The sequence below is a fragment of the Lepidochelys olivacea genome (genome assembly GCF_965140295.1).
Source record: "Lepidochelys olivacea isolate rLepOli2 genome assembly, chromosome: 9".
NCBI lineage: Eukaryota > Metazoa > Chordata > Testudines > Cheloniidae > Lepidochelys > Lepidochelys olivacea.
The window spans coordinates 19,157,116-19,180,192 of record NC_140419.1 but is presented as its reverse complement, the minus strand read 5'-3'; the positions used below and the strand labels follow the sequence as shown (position 1 = coordinate 19,180,192).

At 39.9% G+C, this 23,077-nt stretch overlaps 1 long non-coding RNA gene across 2 annotated transcripts in view; it reads right to left on the bottom strand.

Annotated features, from left to right (window-relative positions):
- Positions 1-23,077, bottom strand: part of LOC311526031 — a 37,259-nt gene that overhangs the window by 858 nt on the left and 13,324 nt on the right. For both annotated transcript variants that reach the window (XR_014712934.1, XR_014712935.1), the window contains exons 2-4: positions 10,447-10,512; positions 10,180-10,282; positions 2,179-2,233 (exon numbers count right to left, since the gene is read on the bottom strand). This is a non-coding gene — a long non-coding RNA (uncharacterized lncRNA). The remainder of the gene's footprint in view (positions 1-2,178; positions 2,234-10,179; positions 10,283-10,446; positions 10,513-23,077) is intronic.

Sequence of the window (23,077 nt, the reverse complement as noted above, 5' to 3'; positions counted from 1 at the left end):
CCACAATAAAGAAATAGGTTGATAGAACTGGAGATAGAATTAACCTCATCTCAGTAGAGACATTTTTGGCAAATATATACTTATAATTAACTAAAAGGACTCACTATACCCTAGAGCCTACTTAAGAGAATGAAAATGCAGAACTCAATAAAAAGGTATATATTTTAAGCATAGTGAAAGGGGATTTGCCATTTAGCTCTCTTTCATGTTAATGGAACTTATGCAGCTAAATTCCACTGCACTATACTGAAAATTAACTCATAAACCGTGAAAATTAACTCATATGATACCGAGAAAATATAAAGCCATGATTTGATTTTCCAGTTTAAACATCTTTCATTTCATCCATGGACATTCTACACAACTCAAAAGGATATACTTATTGAACCCTATATTTTCCTTTTTAATTTATTGGAAAAAGCAGTGATCAGTGATTATAGTAGATTCAATTAGATGCCCCAAAGACTGGAATTTCAAATTCAAATATTGATATTCAAGTATGTCATTGTGACAGATGTGGCAATTTCCTGCAGTATCCCTGGAAAACCTTACTGAATTAAATTTAAGTAGCTTTGGAGACTATTGTATTAATGCAAAGGTTATGTATTACTACGGGCTGTAATTGTACATAGCCTTTCTGGAGGTGATGTCTGATGTGAACCCTGTGAAGTGTTATGAACTTGAAAGGACTGTATTGAGCAATGTGCCAGTAAAGAATGGACTTTTGGTACAAAGTGTCAAGTGGTTTGCCTTGGGAATTTCTAAGGGGAGATGAATGACAATTTCCCACTTCTGGTTTTGCAAAGCCTGGCCTTTTCAAGCAACCCCTTGAGAAGGGGATCATTGTCTTCTGATTACCTGTTCCAGGAGTCTCAAGATCAAAGGCCCAAGCTGTATAAAGGAAAGACTGAGCTATTCATGGGGGATGCTAGTTCTAAGACTGTTATGAACTCATAACCACAGAAAAACGTCCAACAGAAGGAGCCAAGTGTGCACACACAAAAGCGATTTAATAACTGAGATGGCTATATACCGACATAACTTACCGTAGGTTGACATAATTTTGTAGTGTAGACATGGCCTTAGTGGGGTTTGACGGACTAACTCCAGAGCCCTTGTTGGGATTGTGGTGATCTCTGGAAAGCTTTGTTAGCATGCACATGGGTTCTTTTAGTCTTTAATACATTTTAACAGTAATGCTTTAACCTTAAATATAAACTTATAACTGTGGGCAATTGCATCTGTTCATAGCATTAGAAGAAAAAGCAAGGTGCAGGCACTGGCCTGTGGATACAACAGTGTAGGCAGGGAAATGTGCAGCCTGGAAAAATCCAATGAGAAGGGAGAGAGAGGTGGGTCACGCCCCAAGAAAGGTGACAGTTGAGGAGTCTTGAGTGGGTGCCCTTGCTGGACCATGGACAGGAATACAGGTGCAGTTGTCCTGCACTGTGACAGTCTTTTCAAGTGGTTAGAAATAAAGAGGTACAAACAGGGCCGCTGCAACAATTTTTATAGTGGGGGTGCTGAGAACCATTGAACCAAACTGCAAACCCTGTATATGATGGAAACCACTTCAAGCCAGGGGATGCAGCTGCACCCCCAGCACCTGTAGTTCCAGCACCTATGGGCATGAACTAGAGCTGGCTGGAAATTTTTGAACATATCAGTGAAAAATAGGTCTTTTTTTCCCCCACAATCATTTCTGTGAAAAATATTTTCTGACTCGTGAGAGTGAGCCCCCTAACATTTGCAAAAAAGCCTCAGCCCTCTACCAAATTCAACACTATCTACAGAAGGTAACACTTTACAGACTCCTATTACAATAACAACTAATTTATTTTTTACAAAACAACATGTAATTCCCTGGTCCTGTTAACAAATATGAAAATGCTCATAGGAATAGTCCTAATGATTTCATGGGCACAGGAAAATGTGTAACTGAGGGGGAGAAATACATAACTTTACAGCTGTGTATCAATAATTATATATCATCTTGCACTCTGATTGGCCTAGGTGATGGCATATTATGCTAATAAGTGTCCATCAATAATTGTATATCATCCTGCACTCATGCTGATACCACAGCATTTCACTACTACCAATGTCAATCTAATTGCTGTGGAGCCAGTATTGAACTATACAGGTAACAAAAAATATTTGCCCTTCTTTCATACACACCTTGGATGCCAATTTGATTCATTCCCCAGCGAGGAATTAGAACATTCAGTGCCACCTGCAAGGAGTAGAGAATATATTTAATAAAGTCAAACTATTTAATGATAATTTGCAGCATCTATCTCATTGAATGTATCCATCAATTTGAATGGCAAAGTTTTATTTCCCTCAGCTATCTGGAACATTTTATTTATGGGTTAATATTATTTTGTTAGGTATAAAACCACAATATATTTTAATCACATATGCAATAAGATTTAAATTATGATTGGAACACCTGGATTACATAAAATTTGAGCATTCAAAGCAAGCAAGCAAAAACAGCCCATTACCCAAAAGTGGTGCTTAAAAGTGAACTTCACTGCAGAAAAATACTTTAACAACCCTAAGGCCCAGCTCTAAAAGTACTTATGTTGTGGTCCATTTACACACTGATTTCATTTCATGTGCTTTACTCAAACAAACATCATCTGGACTTTTTTTCCCCCAAGCACACTGTTGCAATTACAAACTTCCCCTGGTATACTGTCAGGTGTTATAGTTATTATTCTGTTGTTCAAGTGGAGAAAACTTAAAAAGAAGACAGTTGGACAAGGGATGTCTCCAAAAGCTTATAAAAACTTTTGGGTCAGATCCTCAGCTGGTGAATGAACAACAGCATATCTGCACTGAAGTCAGTGGAACTACTCTGATTTGCACCCATTGAGGATCTGGCCCTTTGGGCAAGATATTAAAAAAATCTCAGCTCTATTATCCATCTCCAACCAGCAAGGAGCTGAGAGATGCGTCAGATGGATGTGCCGTCTTCCAAAAATGCAAACCTCATTTATTAAATAAGTAAAACTTCCAATAAAACAAAAATCAGTTCCTGAAAAAATGCACATAAAAGTTACTCTCTCTCTGAAAATCAATTTGAAGAAGTAAACCCAGCACAACAGCTATGCAGTAATTTGTTAAATAGTTAAACTATTATCCAGGGTTATGGACCTGGTCCTGCAGACTTTACTCATGTGAATAATTCTTCCTCAAGTGAGTAGTTCCACTGTACTTAATGGGAGTTTTGCCTGAGTCGGGATGGCAGAATTGGCCCCATGATCAGAGATTATTCTTCTAATTAAAAACAATTGTCTGTTTTTAAAGAAAAATAAAAATATATCAATAGATTCCAGTTAGAGCCTGATGCTTTAATTTGTTGGGAATGTTCAGGATAATGATCTCAGTAGGAAAAAGCAGCATTCAATACTTTGCATGAGGCACACAGCACCTTACAGGGTCCTACCATTCAACCAAAAGTGTAATTTTTAGTCAACTGGATAAACATACAAAAACTGGTTTCCAAAACCAAACCAATTTCCCATACTTTCTGTGTTATCACGTAAACCAGGTAGAGTCAAGACCCTGCTTAGATCCTGAGAAATTCTTCCCAGAAAACCATTTTAGCATGGGTTAAGGTTTATTCAGCCTAAGCAGCAAACCAAATAATTCTAGCCTCTTTGTAAATGAGGCTGGACATTTAGCAATAACAGGCTCCCTCACAGGAATTATATCATGTCTCATTTTGATCCAGGCAGGAAATACCTTAAGGACTTAGAAATACAAAGCAGGAAATAGTTATCTATGTATGGCCTCCAAATGTTTGTTTCTAGCTGGCTTCTAAAAATTATTGAAGATTCCCAGTTGGAAGGTTGTCCTTATTTTAGTAAAACCTGTTCATCCATCTCTATTTGGAACAGTTTTCTCTCTGTTTGAAATTCCAAATGACTATGAATTCCTAAGTAGCCACTAATCTCCCCATTCTCCCTTACCCCACACTATTGAGTCACTTGCACCCACTCAAACTTTCTCTACCACCGTTGCAGTCACAAGTGATACCCTTTGCTCCTAAATTTTATTGACTCTACCTTGCACAGATTTCCTCTCTTAACAGTTCATTCACTGGAGGAGGAGGAATGGTCAGTTGGCCCTTGACACTGTACATCACTGGCTTGATCCAAAGTTCATTGAAGTTAATTAGAATATTTGTGTTTACTTCATTGCACTTTGGATTGGATCCTTATATTGCATATGCTGAATAATGAACTGGATCAACTGCTGGTAGATGGTTCCCAAACAGGATTTGGATTGTGGAAATCAGCTTTATAATGTTAATTATTATGGTATTGTAAGCAGCCAGTGGTATTTGTGCAGTCCTAAACGAGAACCGTCCCACACATCAGATGCTGACAACTTTTGGGACCTTTGCCATTATGTGTAGCAGAGTATTAGGTGGACCAGGAGGTGAAGCACACATTCCCTATTCATTTTACTCTCAGAATTCAGAATGTTTCCTCCTTTGGAGGGCTCAGCAGTATGTATTTTATCTTCTCGCCTAGTATCTTTGTGTTATGCAGATTGTTCTGGCTGAAGATATATGCTGTAGATTCAGACTAAGCAAGGCAGCTGTTGCGTCGTGTTACACTTGCTATGAGTCTTAGCACTTGTCATGTGTATCGCAACTTCTCTTAGCTTTTTTAAACACTTTGTTCCATGAAAAAAAAAAAAAAGAGGAACAGACAGATTGTCAGCTGGCAAACAAAACTCTCTGCTCATACTGAGAAAGAAGGATACAGATATTACTGGGCAATCACTACTATGTTGATCTATTTTGATCTATTTTCTAGGTGCTATCTACAAAGCCATAACATCTCAAATCTATCTTCTATCTATATATATTTTATATTCATTTTTTTCCTTTTCTTTGATCATTCTTTTCTTCTTAAAACAGCTATGCAGATGCATATATTGAGATGATCATAAAGGAATCAGTCATGCCATCAAGGCATGCCCTTATGTTTGGAGTGGTCCAGAGTTGCACAATGGATGGGGAACCTGGCATTAGGAAAGTGTACAAAGGCATCCTGTCACCTAGACAACTGGTAACTCTGGCAGCCATTTTGCCTTCCTTAGTGAAAACTCTAAAGCCCTTCCGAATGTGTTAGAAATAACAAATATATATGATTAAATATACAACCTTTTGTATTAAATGTCATAAAATTGGTTATGGTTTTGGTTGATTTTCTATTCAGTTCTCCTGTCATGATGTAGTTTGTCTGATACAGACAAACTGAACTGTGTCTGGACTTGATCCAAAGCACAGTGAAATCAATGGAAGGATTATAATCAGGCTTTTGGTGTAGGGAAGTGGTATCTGATGCAAAAGGAAACATATACTTATATAGTTTGATTTTGTATCCCTTACATAGAATACTCACTAACTCAGATTAATAGTGCTCTTCACTTCATAAGGTATGTTAGTAAAGGTAGCTGATTCTTTACTTCATGTGAAATTCCTTCAGGGCTATTTCAAACTAGTAGTTAGATTTCTGTCTCTAATATCAATAGTAGCTTTTGTAGTACTAGCAGGTTGAGAAATAGATACATTATTTTCTGAACATTCTAACTTTCTTAGATATAAATAGGAAACCAAACCACTTGTCTCACTCCCAAGGTTTAAACCTCATGACATTTTTGATGCTTCTGTTCTGGCTTTGTCAGTAAATTTGTCTTTTCACTGGTTTCAGAGTAGCAGCCGTGTTAGTCTGTATTCGCAAAAAGAAAAGGAGTACTTGTGGCACCTTAGAGACTAATCAATTTATTTGAGCATAAGCTTTCGTGAGCTTAGAACAACGCTTCCTCAGCTCTCGTCCCCTAATGCCCCTACTCTACTTGTACTATATTGATGACACCTTCATCATTTGGACCCATGGAAAAGAAGCCCTTGAGGAATTCCACCATGATTTCAACAATTTCCATCCCACCATCAACCTCAGCCTGGACCACTCCACACAAGAGAACCACTTCCTGGACACTACAGTGCTAATAAGCGATGGTCACATAAACACCACCCCATACCGGAAACCTACTGACTGCTATTCCTACCTACATGCCTCCAGCTTTCACCCTGACCACACCACACGAACCATTGTCTACAGCCAAGCTCTACGATACAACGCATTTGCTCCAACCCCTCAGACAGAGACAAACACCTACAAGATCTCTATCAAGCATTCTTACAACTACAATACCCACCTGAGGAAGTGAAGAAACAGATTGATAGAGCAAGAAGAGTACTCAGAAGTCACCTACTACAGGACAGACCCAACAAAGAAAGTAACAGAACGCCACTAGCCGTCACCTTCAGCCCCCAACTAATACCTCTCCAAGGCATCATCAAGGATCTACAACCTATCCTGAAGGACGACCCATCACTCTCACAGATCTTGGGAGTCAGGCCAGTCCTTGCTTACAGACAGCCCCCCAACCTGAAGCAAATACTCACCAGCAACCACACACCACACAACAGAACCACTAACCCAGGAACCTATCCTTGTAACAAAGCCTGTTGCCAACTGTGCACGCATATCTATTCAGGGGACACCATCATAGGGCCTAATCACATCAGCCACACTATCAGAGGCTCGCTCACCTGCACATCCACCAATGTGATATATGCCATCATGTGCCAGCAATGCCCCTCTGCCATGTACATTGGTCAAACTGGACAGTCTCTACATAAAAGAATAAATGGACACAAATCAGATGTCAAGAATTATAATATTCATAAACCAGTCGGAGAACACTTCAATCTCTCTGGTCACGCAATTTCTGATCTCAAAGTGACTATCCTTCAACAAAAAAATTTTGAAAACAGACTCCAACGAGAGACTGCCGAATTGGAATTAATTTGCAAATTGGATACAATTAACTTAGGCTTGAATAGAGACTGGGAGTGGTTGAGTCATTATACTAAGTGAAACTATTTCCCCTTATTTATTCCTCCCCCCTGCCACTGTTCCTCAGACGTTCTTGTTAACTCCTGGAAATGTGCTGGAAATGGCCCACCTTGATTATCACTTTGAAAAGTTTTCTCTCCCCCCCACCCCACTCTCCTGCTGGTAATAGCTCATCTTAAGTGATCGCTCTCCTTACAATATATATTTTTTCATGGTCTGTGTATATATATAATCTCCTCACTGTACTTTCCACTTTATGCATCCGATGAAGTGAGCTGTAGCTCACGAAAGCTTATGCTCAAATAAATTGGTTTGTCTCTAAGGTGCCACAAATACTCCTTTTCTTTTTGTCTTTTCACTGTTAACATCATTTTTTCCTCAGTGATATACACAAGCCTCAGTATTCATTAGAGGGGATTCTAAGTAATGCAGGAGACTACTGCTCTGACCTTTGTCAACCAGGAATGTATTCTACTTAGTGGGAATGAGTTTGATGTACTTATCCCATTCTACATTTATGCACAACTTGAAAATGACCACAGAGTCTGCCACAATTGATCACAATTGGAATTCTCTATTCAAGAGTCCAGAACTGGAATAACAAGTTACAACTGAGGACAGAGGCATATGGAATGGGAATCTTGCACAGTGACCGCCTGGGTTCTGGCCACTGCTGTTAGTTCTTCCCTCCCAATATATACACACATACATAAACTAAGAATTAAAATACATATAAAAAGTTAGAAGATATGTGGTTGCATCTTTCTTCTTGTTTCTAATGTTAAATTTATCTTCCAAATCTCACAATATTAAGGTATGTATACTGAGCTCAAATGTAACACAAGAAGGAGTGTTAGGACTAGGAAGGAGTGAATTACTTATGTTGTACAGGAATGTTTTCTCTACCAATGCCTAGGCATGACATAGCATTTATTAAACCTTTTATAGTGAACAGAATACCAAAGTAAGAGATATAACACTTGAGAATCTTTATCAGAATATTGCTTGACACCCTCTATGAGTCTTGGGAGGAAATAAGCCTTCCATAATATTGAACAAACATTTCTATTAAGTGCACTGAGTAGGTAGAACTTGCATTCACCTGCAGAAATTATGCTTGGATGGTATATTGTATTAAGAGATTTTAATAAGTGATGTCTCATTTAATAAGTGATGACCAGTGCAAATCAATTACACCTGCAATTTTGAGGTCACTCCTGTTTGCAGCTGGCCTAATCACATAATTACATTATTCATCTACCTATTTTGGGGCTTTGTACTGTCACCCATCAGCACAGGATTTGAAAACCTCCCAGTTTATCAGTTAGATTGGAAGAGCCAAGTCTTCAAGTTGATATAGTGGAATTTCATTCTTCTCTGTTCATGCTATAGGAAAAATTACCTGGAGCAGGTTTGTGGGGGGGTTCTTTCTTTCTTGTGCAAGAGGCTGATGGTTGTTATCAATGTCATTCTGGTTCTGGTGGAAAAGCTTTGTTTCTTCTTGTGTCTGTAGAGTACTTAGGATAATTATTCCTAAATTATTCTCTAGGCACTACTGTATTACAAATAATTATATATATATATATATATATATATATATATATATATATATATATATAATTATTTGTAATACAGTAATATATATATATATTATATAGTACAGTAATATATATTATATATATATTAGCAGTAACAGAGAAACGTAGGAAGGCTTGTGTTGGTGCTGGGCCATGCAGAATATTCGAAGGATTCAAAAAAGTAACTGATGCTGAAAATAAAAAAAATAGAGGGAGTGTGAACCCAGAACCAGAGAAGAGCTCTGAGATCACCAAAAGAGTGACCAGTTTCATAACATACATGACTTTTATGGCTACACCAGTGACTGAGAGGGTCAAGGTATGAACAAAACAAGAAATACTACCCTATTGCTCATCATCCATAATTTCCTTGAACATGTTGACTGAAATTTCCAAAGACATAGACTTTAAGCTGCCATCTTCTTGCCATTTATTCAGGATTTTCTACAGATTTCCGAATATGTTAATGGATATTGAGTCTTTAGTGAAGACGGCCACATAATCCAAGGTTCATGGATTCTTTCTGGTAGTGTTACCAATACAAGTCTTAACTTGGAGAGCAATAGTAGAAGAGAGAGCAAGGGAATCGGGGGTTGGAAGAGAGGCAGCAAGTAGTCTGATAGCAGCAGCTCTTGTGCTATGAATGAATTGCAAAAGTCATTTAGACGTGGATGGATCTGTACTGGTTCAGATATCAGTGAAGCATTGAATGATTCCCCATAGAGCTGTCTTGAGCAGTCTGGACAACTTCCTTACAGACTGTCAGAAAAAGAAGGTTGGCTGCACTGATCTATAAACTACATATGGCAAAAATAGTGGATTTTGCAACATGGTAGCAGTGATTTTCCAAGCACTTACATCCCTTCGTTTATATTGGATAATCACATGACAAATTATCCTCTGTGATCCCTTTAAAATTTTGCACCCCTCTGTACATATTATTGTCTTGAATTTGTATACAAAAACTGCAACCTTAGTGTTAAATCTACCCATGGCTGCCCAGCCGATGAGCCCATTGTATAAATTTGGTCCTTCACTCCATGTATCAGTGCGTGGCCCTACCATCATCTTTCCCTATAATGGCCAGAACATTGGACAGAACTTGGCTTCACTTGATGCTTACACTCGGAAAGAAGAGTACTTCTCTGTAATGTAATTATTAAAACCTTTTATGAATCCAAGCCTTGTATTGGTATTTTTACTGCTGGTAAGTACTGTGCCAAAGGCTTTATAATTTTATCCACTATAGCCCTTTTTCTGCTCAGTGTTTTATGGCACATGGCCATTCAGAATGTTATCTTCTTCATGTTTCTTGAATCAGCCTCATTATCTTTTATTTTCCTACAATGAAATGCATACACTACTTATCTGTTCATACACTTCGTTAACCTAAGTCATTCAAAAGTTTATTGATTGTATCGGGATTCTTTTTTTTTTTACATCAACAGATTTCACCACCTTATTACATGTTCCTTCATCTAGGACCTTTTGGTGTGTTGCTAGCCAGCTTTCTTCCTGATAAACTGCTTCTGGACTAGGTCTGACCTACTGAGGTAGTTAAACATTTTGTTTATGGAAAGAAATATCCAAGAAATTTAGTACACATGGCCTCCCTTATGCGCATGCATACTAATTGTTCAGAAGTAAATCATAACCTTTTAGGTGTCTCCCAGCCTCCAGCCGAGTGGCATTTTTTCTAGCGCAGGTTTAAGCACTGACGTCCATCTTTTCAGCCTGGATGTTCCCAACATTTTCTTTCTTGAGGAAACAAAATAAAACGGAACACCCACTGTATTACATTAACTTTGCATCTGCCGTTACATTCTGGGATTCCCAAAAGGTCTGGGGACCTGGTTTTCAAAGGCAATATCCAATTTTTGTTCACAATTAATTGCAGGCACAAATTATATTTAATTTCCTACCTGACTGCACCACCCATCAGGCATTGTGACTAGATAGCTAGGTCCTATTTTGGTGTCCACAGTCAGCTGCAATATAAAAATGTCAGAGATATTAACCAGAAAAATAATTCACATATTCAAAATCAAGGCCAGATTCTCACACCCATTCTCTTACTGAATAGCTTCTTTATTCTGTAAATAGCATCACTGAACTTAATGGGACTTGGTGCTAAGTAAGTCACTACTCAGTATTAGTAAGGGTAGCAGAATTTAGGCCCCATTCAGAAAAGCAACTGTTTTCAATAAAGCACTCGGCACGTGCTTTAGTCTCATTGGAGTCAACAGATTTAAGCATGTGCTTAAAGTTAAGCATGTTCTTAATGCTGATCTTTAAACTTAAGATTTGTTTAAATCATCTATAGTATTTATTGAATACGTTTGAGGAAGAGGGAGAGAAAAGCAGACATTCAAAATGATGGCTCTTCTCAAATAAATAGCAACAATACAGTAAAAAAAATCAGCAAGAAACATTTTCCTTTTAACTTACACATTTAACTTTATAAATGTCAATAAATAAAATGAAACGTTCTAATGTTTCAATTAGACTTTCTAATTCTTTAATTCAAGAAAAATACCTAAGAGTGAAAAGAAAAAATACATTTCGGTACTGACTTAAGTACTCTTTTAATTATGTTGATATTTAACATTCAGCCTCAGTTTTCCTTTGTAGAACATGAGAGTTCACTATAATTTAGCTATCTAATTTACACTCCACTACATACTGTTATTTGGCAAATTCTTTTAAACATATGAGGCCAGAGCCTCAGCTGGTGTTAACCAGCCTAGCTTAATTGAAGATCTGATCCAGGGAAAAGTATCAGCGTCTTTAGCATACAAGGTACTGGGGCATTATTCTGAGTACTTTCAACTCCACTGCTTTCAGTGGGAGATAAGGATACCAGCATCTCTCTAGAGATGCAAGAATGAGTCCCTTTCTTTTAGAGCCTGATCCATGTAGTCCATGCCTAATTCATATGCCACTCTTGTCAGCTATTTTCATATATATACAGCAAGAATTCTTGAGCTGCAAAATGTCAGGGCCCTAACCCATGTAACCCTAAGACATGGATTCTGACACCACCCTATCCCCAAGCAGGGTCTGTGGGCTTGAGTCCAGAGGGGTGGCTGGCCTGGCTCAGGCTAATTTCTGTGTGGATGGAAAAGGGACTTGGGCTTAAACCTGATTCAGAGCCCAGGCTTAGTGTGCTATGTAGACATATCCTTAGAGGCTCCAATTCAACAAGGCCCTTAAGCACTGATTAGTCCCACTGAACAACTGAGATATACTAGCAGTTCATGTGCTCCTGGGGCATAGAGACTTTTTCTTCCAGGAGTCCCATCAAGTATAATATGCCCCAAATTGGAAAGGAGGAGCCATAAGAAGAAGGGCCCATGGATCTCTCCTCAACACACAGGCAGATGGAGGTGGCTGGATGTAGTGGGAGAAATGCAGTGCACATCCTGAAGTAGGTAGCAGTGGATGTGCTGGGAAGTTCAAAAAGAAATTTTAAGGCAGAATTCCTCTCAGAGCTCCTCCTAAGGTGCTGTACCCCATAGCACAGCCAGCACAGGGCTCTGGCTAAACTTTGATTTCATGGGAAAATGGAAATACCCTCAGAGTGGAGGTGATGAACCAACCCTCCTTGAAGTTACTGAAAGAATTTCCTTTGAATTTTATGGAAAGTGAACAAAGTCTTAAATACTTTATAATTAGGAAAAGAGTTAAAACATGTGGCTAAGCTATAAGGTAACTATGGAAGCAATAACAGGCAGCAATTATGGAGGCCCGATTCTCTTCTTACGCCAACGTACTTTAGAGGGTAGCTCCACTACAGTGAATGGAGTTACAGCAGTGTCTGAAAAAGGAATCAGGCACCATGTGTCCTTGACTACAACATTTCTAAATCATAAGAATATAAGAACAGCCATACTGGGTCAGACCAAAGATCCATCTAGCCCAGTATCAATTGATCTATCCTCTGTTGCCCATTCCCAGTTTCTTGCAAACAGAGGCTAGGGGCACCATCCCTGCGCATCCTGGCTAATAGCCATTGATGAATCTATCCTCCATGAACTTATCTAGTACTTTTTTGAATGCTGTTATAGTCTTGGCCTTCACAACATCCTCTGGCAAGGAGTTCCACAGGTTGACTGTGCATGGTATGAAAAAATACTTTCTTTTGTTTGCTTTAAACTTGCTGCCAATTAATTTCATTTAATTAGTTCTTGTGTTATGAAAAGGAGTAAATAACACTTCCTTATTTACTTTTTCAACACCAGTCATGATTTTGTTGACCTCTATCATATCCCCCCTTAGTAATCTCTTTGTATGAAAAGTCCCAGTCTTATTAAATCTCTCCTCATATGGAAGCCGTTTCATACCCCTAATCATTTTTGTTAGAATCATAGAAGATTAGGATTGGAAGAGACCGCAGGAGGTCATCTACTCCAAGCCCCTGCTCAAAGCAGGACCAACCCCAACTAAATCATCCCAGCCAGGGCTTTGTCAAGCTGGGCCTTAAAAACCTCTAAGGATGAAGATTCCATCACCTCCCTAGGTAACACATTACAGTGCTTCACCACCCTCCTAGTGAAATAGTTTTTCTGAATATTCAACCTAGACCTCCCCCACTGCAACTTGAGACATTGCTGTCACCGCTGAGAACAGCCTAGATTCATCCTCTTTCGAACCCCCCTTCGGATAGTTGAAGGCTGCTATCAAATCCCCCCTCACTCTTCTCTTTTGTAGATTAAATAAGCCAAATTCCCTCAGCCTCTCCTCATAAGTCATGTGCCCCAGCCCGCTAATAATTTTCATTGCCCTCCACTGGACTCTCTCCAATTTGTCCGCATCCTTTCTGTAGTGAGGGGCCCAAAACTGGATGCAGTACTCCAATGTGGCCACACCAGTGCCAAATAAAGGGGAATAATCACTTCCCTCAATCTGCTGGCAATGCTCCTACTATTAACGCAACCCAATATGCTGTTAGCCTTCTTGGCAACAAGGGCACACTGTTGACTCATATCCACCTTCTTGTCCACTGTAATCCCAAGGTCCTTTTCTGCAGAATGGCTGCTTAGCCAGTTGGTCCCCAAACTGCAGCAGTGCATGGGATTCTTTCATCTTAAGTGCAGGACTCTGTACTTGACCTTGTTGAGCCTCATCAGATTTCTTTTGGCTCAATCCTCCAAGTTGTCTAGGTCCTACCCTCCAGTGTATCTACCTCTGCTTTCATCCATGAATGTGCTGAGGGTGCAATCCATCCCATCTTCCAGATCATTAACAAATATGTTGAACAAAACCAGCCTCAGGATCGACCCCTGGGGCACTCTGCTTGATACCAGCTGCCAACTAGACATCGAGCCGTTGATCACTACTCATTGAGCCCGACAATCTAGCCAGCTTTCTAACCACCTTATAGTCCATTCATCCAATCCATACTACTTTAATTTGCTGGCTAGAATACTGTGGGAGACCATATCAAAAGCTTTGCTAAAGTCAAGGTATATCATGTCCACCGCTTTCCCCATATCCACAGAGTCAGTTATCTCATCATAGAAAGAAATAAGGTTGGTCAGGCATGACTTGCCCTTGGTGAATCCATGTTGATTGTTCCTGATCACCTTCCTCTTTCAAGTGCTTCAAAATGGATTCCTTGTGGACCTGTTCCATGATTTTTCTGGAGACTGAGGAGAGGCTGACAGGTCTGGAGTTCCCTGGATTCTCCTTCTTCCCTATTTTAAAGATGGGCACTATATTTGTCTTTTTCCAATTATCTGGGACCTCCCCCGATCGCCGCGAGTTTTCAAAGATAATGGCCAATGGCTCTGCAATCACATCAGCCAACTCCATCAGCACCCTTGGATGCATTGCATCTGGCTCCAGAGACTTGTGCATGTCCAGCTTTTGTAAATAGTCCTTAACCTGTTCTTTCACCACTGAGGGCTCCTCACCTCTTCCCCATACTGTGCTACCCAGTGCAGCAGTCTGGGAGCTGACCTTATCTGTGAAGACCAAGGTAAAAAAAGCATTGAGTACTTCAGCTTTTTCCACATCATCTGTCATTAGGTTCTCTCCCCCATTCAGTAAGGGTCCCACACTTTCCCTGACCACCTTCTTGTTGCTAGCATACCTGTAGAAACCCTTCTTGTTACCTTTCACATCCCTTGTAACTCCAATTGTGCTTTGGCCTTCCTGATTACACCCCTGCATGCTCAAGCAATATTTTTATACTCCTCCCTTGTCATCTGTCCAAGTTTCCACTTCTTGTAAGCTTACTTTTTATGTTTAAGATCACCAAAGATTTCTCTGTTAAGCTAAGCTTGTCGCCTCCCATATTTGCTATTCTTTCTGCACATCAGGATGGTTTGTTCCTGCGCCGTCAATAAGGCTTCTTTAAAATACAGCCAGATCTCCTGGACTCCCTTCCTCCTCATATTAGCCCCCAGTGGATCCTGCCCATCAGTTCCCTAATGGAGTCAAAGTCTGCTTTTTTGAAGTCCAGGGTCCGTATTCTGCTGCTCAACTCAATTCAACCTGAACTCTACCCTTTTCTACTTCCCCTACCAATTCTTCCCTGTTTGTGAGCAGCAGGTCAAGAGGAGCCCCCAGTTGGTTCCTCCAGCACTTGCACCAGGAAGTTGTCCCCAACACTCTCCAAAAACTTTCTGGATTGTCTGTGCACTGCTATATTGGTATCTCAGCAGATGTCAGGGTGATTGAAGTCCAGCAGGAGAATCAGGGCCTGTGATCTGGAAACTTCTGTTAGTTGTCCGAAGAAAGCCTCATCTACCTCATTCTCCTGGTCTGGTGGTCTATAAGAGACACCCACCATGACATCACCCTTGTTGCTTTCACCTCTAAACTTAACCCAAAGACTCTCAACAGGCTTTTCTCCAGTTTCATACTGGAGCTCTGAGCCATGATTCTGCTCACTTGCAACTCCTCCACCCTTTCTCCACCACCTGTCCTTCTTGAACAGTTTATACCCATCCCTGACAGTGCTCCAGTCATGTGAGGTACCCCACCAACCTCTGTATTCCAATTACATAATAGTTCCTTGACTGTGCCAGGACTTCCAATTCTTCCTGCTTGTTTCCCAGGCTTCTTGTGTTCATGTACATTCACCTAAGGTAACTAGCCAATTGCCCTACTTTCTCAGTATGAATCAGGAGGCCTCCGCTGTTGCACCCTCTTTGTGTTTCCTCCTGGTATCCCATTTCCCCACTTACGTCAGGGCTTAGGTCTCCATCCCCCGGCCAACCTAGTTTAAAGCCCTCCTCACTAGGTTATCAAGCCTGCCTGCGAAGATGCTCTTCCCTCTCTTCATTAGGTGGATCCCATCTCTTCCTAGCAATCCTTTTTCCTGGAACAACATCCCATGGTCGAAGAATCCAAAGCCCTCTCTCTGACACCACCTGCATAATCACACTTTTCGTTCCACAATTTGATGGTTCCTACCTGGGCCTTTTCCTTCAACAGGGAGGATGGATGAGAACACGACTTGCACCTCGAACTCCTTTATCTTTCTTCCCAGAGCCACATAGTCTGTAGTGACTGGCTCAAAGTCATTCTTGGCAGTGTCATTGGTATTCATGTGGAGAAGTAGGAAGGAGTAGTGGTCCAAGGGCTTGATCAGTCTTGGTAGACACTCCATCATGTCCTGAATTCTAGCTCCAGGCAAGCAGCACACTTCTCGAGTTTCCCAATCTGGACAGCAGATGGATGACTCCATCCCTTTTGGAAGGGAGTCCATGACAACCACTACCCATCTCCTCCTCTTGGGAGTGGTGGTCATGGAACCCCCATCCCTAGGATAATGCATTCCCTGTCTTTTGGTTGACGGGGGTCTCCTTCTGAGCCCTTCTCTCAGATAACTCTTCCAAACCATTCTCTGTCATAGCACCTGTGGAGAGAGCCTGAAAATAGTTTCTTACCTTTATCTGCATTGAGGGTACATGGGTTCTCCTCTTTCTTCTTATGGAGGTCACATGCTGCCAATTTTCTTCTCCTTTTGCACTGCCCTCTCTGATACTTCAGCATGCTGTGCCTTCAGTACCAAATACTGCCTTCTATCCAGAAAGTCTTCATATTACACTTTTCTGAGCCTTTTCCAATTCCACTATATCTTTTTTGAGATGGGGCCACCACCTCTGCATGCAGTATTCAAGATGTGGGCATATCATGGATTTATATAGAGGCAATGTGATATTTTCTGTCTTATTTTCTATCCCTTTCTTAATAATTCCCAACATTCTGTTCACTTTTTTGATTGCCGCTGCACATTGACTGGCTGTTTTCAGAGAACTATCCACAATGACTCCAAGATCTCTTTCTTGAGTGGTAATAGCTAATTTAGACCCCATCATTTTATATGTATAGTTGGGATTATATTTTCCAATGTTCATTACTTTGCATTTATCAACATTGAAATCAGCTTCCTCTTCTCCCTGCCTGCATCCTTACCACAATAACAGTTGTTATCTCATGTTAATATTAGATATGTATTGTTATTCTAATAACTAATTATAGGACTCATAATGCTAATGATAGCAGTTTAGTTTATAATCCCATCTGTTCACTTTACCCGAGCTGTTTATTTTCTTTCATTCCTTCAAAATATTCCTGATTTGTAATTAATCAACCATTTTGACTTTTTTTTTAAATTACAGATTTGTTTTTTTTCCCCTAAAATAAAAATATCAGGAGGGAACAAACAGAAGCTGGCACGGCACCCCAAGGCAAGAACAGCTGGATTTCTAACCCCATGTCACTCAGTAAATAACTGCTAAAAAGAAAATCCCAGTAAAAATTACTATTGCAACAGCTGGAACACCTTATTCCAAAGAGAATGACCTAATCCTTTTTTCCTCCTAGAATGCTTTAAAATGGTAATCAGTAGAGAGGATGCTTCTGTCTCTCATCCATTCATCCCTAGGCAAAGTCATGCACCTGTTGTACATTTAAGTATATGTAGGCAGATCCTCAGCCAGTGGGAAATGGCATAGCATGCTACAATTCAGTGTAACAGAGCTACATAGATTTACACCAGCTGAGGAACTGACCCATTAAGTGTGAGGGAAGAACAGAGCATTTGTAACAAAATTTTGGATAAAAACAGACTATAGAGTAACTGAGAAAAAAACAAAGAGGTGTGTTCTGCCACAAGTAAATGTACCATGGGCATATTAAAGATAATACATAAATCAATGTGCACCCTTGTTAAGAGTAAAGAACCATCTTATCCCATCTACAGCATAGCAAACATGAAAGCTATTTCCCGTGGCAGTAAATTGTGCCACCCCGTGCTTCCCAGTGTTCAGGCAAGACTGGGTTAGCATAGCATAGCTGCCACAGATGAGCATGTATTTTATACAAGCATGTGCTACTTCACTATTCCATTCTCTATTGCATTGGTTGGACCAAAATCATGTTCAAGCAATAGGTTGCAAAGGGTTTGTAATAGCTATCTCACATGAACTAATTTGCTTTGGCTGTAGCTCTGCATACTTCAGATATGCTTCTCACAAGAGGACCAGCAGGTGCAGATATGAAACTTTGATAGCAATGTGGACATGATATATCACCATGCATATTTGAAAAGATTGAAACTAGAGCCTTATAATGCTCTTTCTTTCTTTCTTTCTTTCTTTCTTTCCCTTCCATATTCTTGCTCATTAGTAGATTTAGAGCTATGTCAGGAAGAGAAAATAAATGCATCTTTTAAACAAACTATAAAGTTGCACAGAAGGAAAATGACAGAGGGACAGGTGAAGATGCAACTCTGGGAGAACTGGGCTCCCTATTCATTTTAATAAGAATTTACAACTATTTTTCACTTTACAACTCAATCCTTGACTGTCATAAATATAAAGGGAAGGGTAAACCCCTTTGAAATCCCTCCTGGCCAGGGGAAAGCTCCTCTCACCTGTAAAGGGTTAAGAAGCTAAAGGTAACCTCGCTGGCACCTGACCAAAATGACCAATGAGGAGACAAGATACTTTCAAAAGCTGGGAGGAGGGAGAGAAACAAAGGGTCTGTGTCTGTCTGTAGTCGTCTTGGCCGGGGACAGACCAGGAATGGAGTCTTAGAACTTTTAGTAAGTAATCTAGCTAGGTATGTGTTAGATTATGATTTCTTTAAATGGCTGAGAAAAGAATTGTGCTGAATAGAATAACTACTTCTGTCTGTGTATCTTTTTTGTAACTTAAGGTTTTGCCTAGAGGGGTTCTCTATGTTTTTGAATCTAATTACCCTGTAAGATATCTACCATCCTGATTTTACAGGGGGGATTTCTTTATTTCTATTTACTTCTATTTTTTATTAAAAGTCTTCTTGTAAAACACTGAATGCTTTTTCATTGTTCTCAGATCCAAGGGTTTGGGTCTGTGGTCACCTATGCAAATTGGTGAGGCTTTTTATCCAACATTTCCCAGGAAAGGGGGGGTGCAAGTGTTGGGAGGATTGTTCATTATTCTTAAGATCCAAGGGTCTGGGTCTGTAGTCACCTAGGCAAATTGGTGAGGCTTTTTACCAAACCTTGTCCAGGAAGTGGGGTGCAAGGTTTTGGGAAGTATTTTGGGGGGAAGGACGCGTCCAAACAGCTCTTCCCCAGTAACCAGTATTAGTTTGGTGGTGGTAGCGGCCAGTCCAAGGTGTAATATTTTGTACCTTGGGGAAGTTTTGACCTAAGCTGGTAAAGATAAGCTTAGGAGGTTTTTCATGCAGGTCCCCACATCTGTACCCTAGAGTTCAGAGTGGGGGAGGAACCGTGACATTGACAAAGCCTCTTGATGGACTCTTGAGAAAGCCCTGGTTGGGATGATTTAATTGGGGTTGGTGCTGCTTTGAGTAGGGGGTTGGACTAGATGACCTCCTGAGTCTCTTCCAAGCCTAATCTTCTATGATTCTATGATCCTGCAAACTCTTACTCATGTGGAAAGTCTTTACTCAGAGATACTACCCATGCAAATAATAGTTTGAATGATCAGGGCTTAATTGACCTTCTGAAGCATCTGGCACCAACCACTATTGGAAGACAGGATACTAGGCTAGATAGACCATTGTAGTGACCGAATATGCCATTCTTATGTTCTTAATTTATACTGAAATTATAATTGTGCTAATACTAAAATGCTCTGTTTTCACTTACATCTTTTTCAGCCTACAGAAAATTATTGTTGCTTCATCACATGTTCTGAACCACAACCTGGACAATTCTTGCTTTCCTTATCAGTGCTGGGTATAGAGTGAAATCCTGGCCCCTTTGAAATCTGTAGCAAAAGTTCCATTGATTTCACACCCAAATTCCAGGGGTTCTTTCAATACGGAAAACTTGATGATGGATGTATACTCTAGAATTGAATTTCTTTGAACTCTTGATTTTCTTATTCTTGTATCTGATTTTCCCTTCTGCTCAGAAAAAAAGTAGATTCTCCAGTTATCTTTGGTGGCTAAAACAATTAACTATGTTATGGAGGAAATCACCACTGATCTCCCAAAGTGAACACTAATTTAATTAGGTCATACTGACTTGGATGCCTTTTGACATTTTCATACAATCATTGAGCTAAATTAGAGAAGACAACAAGTATTTATTCTCCATCTAACTAGGGTGTTACTACTTCTCTGTTTTAAGTGCACAGCAAATGCTTTTATCCATCCTTATTTTTATGTTCTTTATTATATATTGCCCCCACACTCAGTATTCAGTAATTGCAATTGCTTACTGCAGCACATGGCTTTATCTTGCTCCTATAGAAATCAGTGCAAAATAAAATAAAATGGGTTCCCTTCTAGCTGGTTTCTTTCTGTCAGTGCTTTTCCAATGATAAAAAAGTTGATGCAGACTTTATTAACTGATTTTAGGGTATATTAACTTTGCATTCTAAGGAGTGTACTGTTATTCATAGATTCATAGATATTTAGGTCAGAAGGGACCATTATGATCATCTAGTCTGACCTCCTGCACAACGCAGGCCACAGAATTTCACCCACCAGTTCTACAAAAAAAACCTCACACCTATATCTGTGCTATTGAAGTCCTCAAATCGTAGTTTAAAGACTTCAAGGAGCAGAGAATCCTCCAGCAAGTGACCCGTGCCCCATGCTACAGAGGAAGGTGAAAAACCTCCAGGGCCTCTGGATTCTGGAGATTTGGAATGCCACCAAAAGGGAAAGCTTTCAGTGTGTGTTTTCACTTATGTAGAATTCAAAATGTGTCAGTGTTTATATGGTTAAGTCAATTTTGCCATCTGCAGAAGAGAACAGTGAGGGTTTTTTCTTCTAACCTTCACTCTTTGTTGTGTTGTGTCTAGGCTTGTGTTTGTTTGTTTGATAGACTTCAATTATTTTCTTGATAGGATCACAGAATCATAGACTATCAGGGTTGGAAGGGACCTCAGGAGGTCATCTAGTCCAAACCCCTGCTCAAAACAGGACCAATCCAGTAGAGAGAAAATGCATTGCTGATTATGGTGCAAGCTAGTAATTTATTCTTGAGAGGAGAACATTCTTTTCTTTACATATTTTTATTTAAAGCCAAGATTTAAAAACTTTCTTCAGATTTCAGCTAACGTGATAAAGAAATGTGTTTACCTGTAACTAGGAGAGGGATCAAGACTTTATTCTACATTCATGTGTTTCAATGTGAGAGCAATGTAATGAGATTGTTATTTATCACAGAGCTTTCATCCACGGTGAGAATGTGAAACATCAGATAAATCTCATTTGTTTTCAGCTAACACATACGTAAAGGGGTCCAATCCTGTTGAAATTACATGAATGTAACTCAAACTGAATTCAGTGGGAGTTTTTTCTGTGCAAGTAAAGCAGACTCACACGTGTAATATGCTTGGTTAATGTCCAGTCCTGTGAGCTGCTGAACATCTGTTATAAGCTGTTGAACTTCAGAACAGTTGAATCTTTTCAGAATTTTACAAGAGTTTCTCAGCAGCTTGTATGTTCAAGCCCCAAGTCACTGAACTAATTGGGTTGTGGCCATTGGTAATCCTGATTTATTTATGTATTTGTCTAAACAAATAAATATGGTCTTAACCTTCCACAAATTGTCATGTGTGTTGTTCCCCTACTTGGAGTTGCTAATCAGGATTTTCAAATAGTAAGTGTTAAGGTAGAAAGCTTAGATTCAAGAAATTTTGATTGTTATCACCCAGGGATTAAGCACAGATTTATTCAGGTAACTCAGAACAAGCCAGGCATCTGAATTATCTGCTTCCCATGCATAACAAAACAACCTCCATACTTGAAGGGCTCCACTGCCCTTCTGGAGATACTGTAGGATCTCACTAACTCTCATGAAAGGTACACTCTTATTCTGTATTTGAGTAAAATTGTATACATGGAAATGATTTCACTGATACTGAGAATTAGCAATTTTTTTCCAAATTAGCAAGCAAGCAAACACAAAGGGAGTTATATTGTATCCAGACCCCCTCCATGGTACTGAGGCCTTGGAAAGGATCCGTTTCACACTCAGCAGCATTCATATAGCTGCTACTTGCCTACTGAACCACTCCCACCTACTCCCCTGGAGGCTAATTCAATGACTATGCCTCTCCTCTTTGTCATAGTGGTGACCAGAGCATGGCGAAGTGTTGTTGAGGAAAAAACAGTACCTCCTGTGACATCCCAGTGTGCAGGCTAGGAGTTTCCCAGCTGTGAGAAAACTGGGGAAATAGCGAGTGACTGAGTGGGCTGCAGAACCAGCTGATAGTTCCAAAACTGAGTTGACATTGGAGAGAACTGATTCATGAAGGCCAAAGACTTTCTCCCTTCTTTTCCTGGGGAATGAGAAAGACAGAATACAGCCTGCTTCAGCTCCCCCAAGCCTCTCTGCCTTTCCCATCTTTCTCCATGGAATTTCTGTGAGGAGTTATGGAAGTTCATCATTGCAGTACCTCCTGTTGAGACTCTGCTTGGAGAAGAGAGAACCGGGCTCTTCAGAGTGCCAGTCAAGAAGTGGTCTTGGGTTGCATGACTTCTTCCAGAACTTAGTCATGGAACAGCTATGGAGCTGCCAATGCTTCTTTGCACATGGCCTGGCTTTGCACAGCTCACTGTGGAGCTCCCAGACACGGGAGTAAGAAGCTAATGAGCCCCTTACTTATGTGTAAGATAGGGTCAGCAATTGGCCAAATTTAAAAACAAGATAGATGGATCACAAAATATATTTAACTCATTTAATTTAGACAACAGTGGTCTATCTTAATTATGTATACTAATACTTCACAATGTGCCATAGTATTTTTGTAAAATTAGATCACACTAATCTGAGAATTTACAGCAACAGCCTGATATTAAATTTTTGCCAAGAAGTCGGGCAGAGAGAGACAGTTATGTGTGTGAATTATAAATTGTAAGGATTAACAAAGTGCATATTAATGAGGATCTACTGCATTCATTAGAAAATGTAGGGTGAACTATTTACTGTTGGTATTACGTGTTCTGGGCTTCTTAGAATTGTTACTAGAGATGGCTGAATAATAGAAAAATATATTTGATTATATTAATGCAAAAATTCTCAATTAATGTTATTTGAAATGGCCACTTCTAATTATTACCTGTCAACAA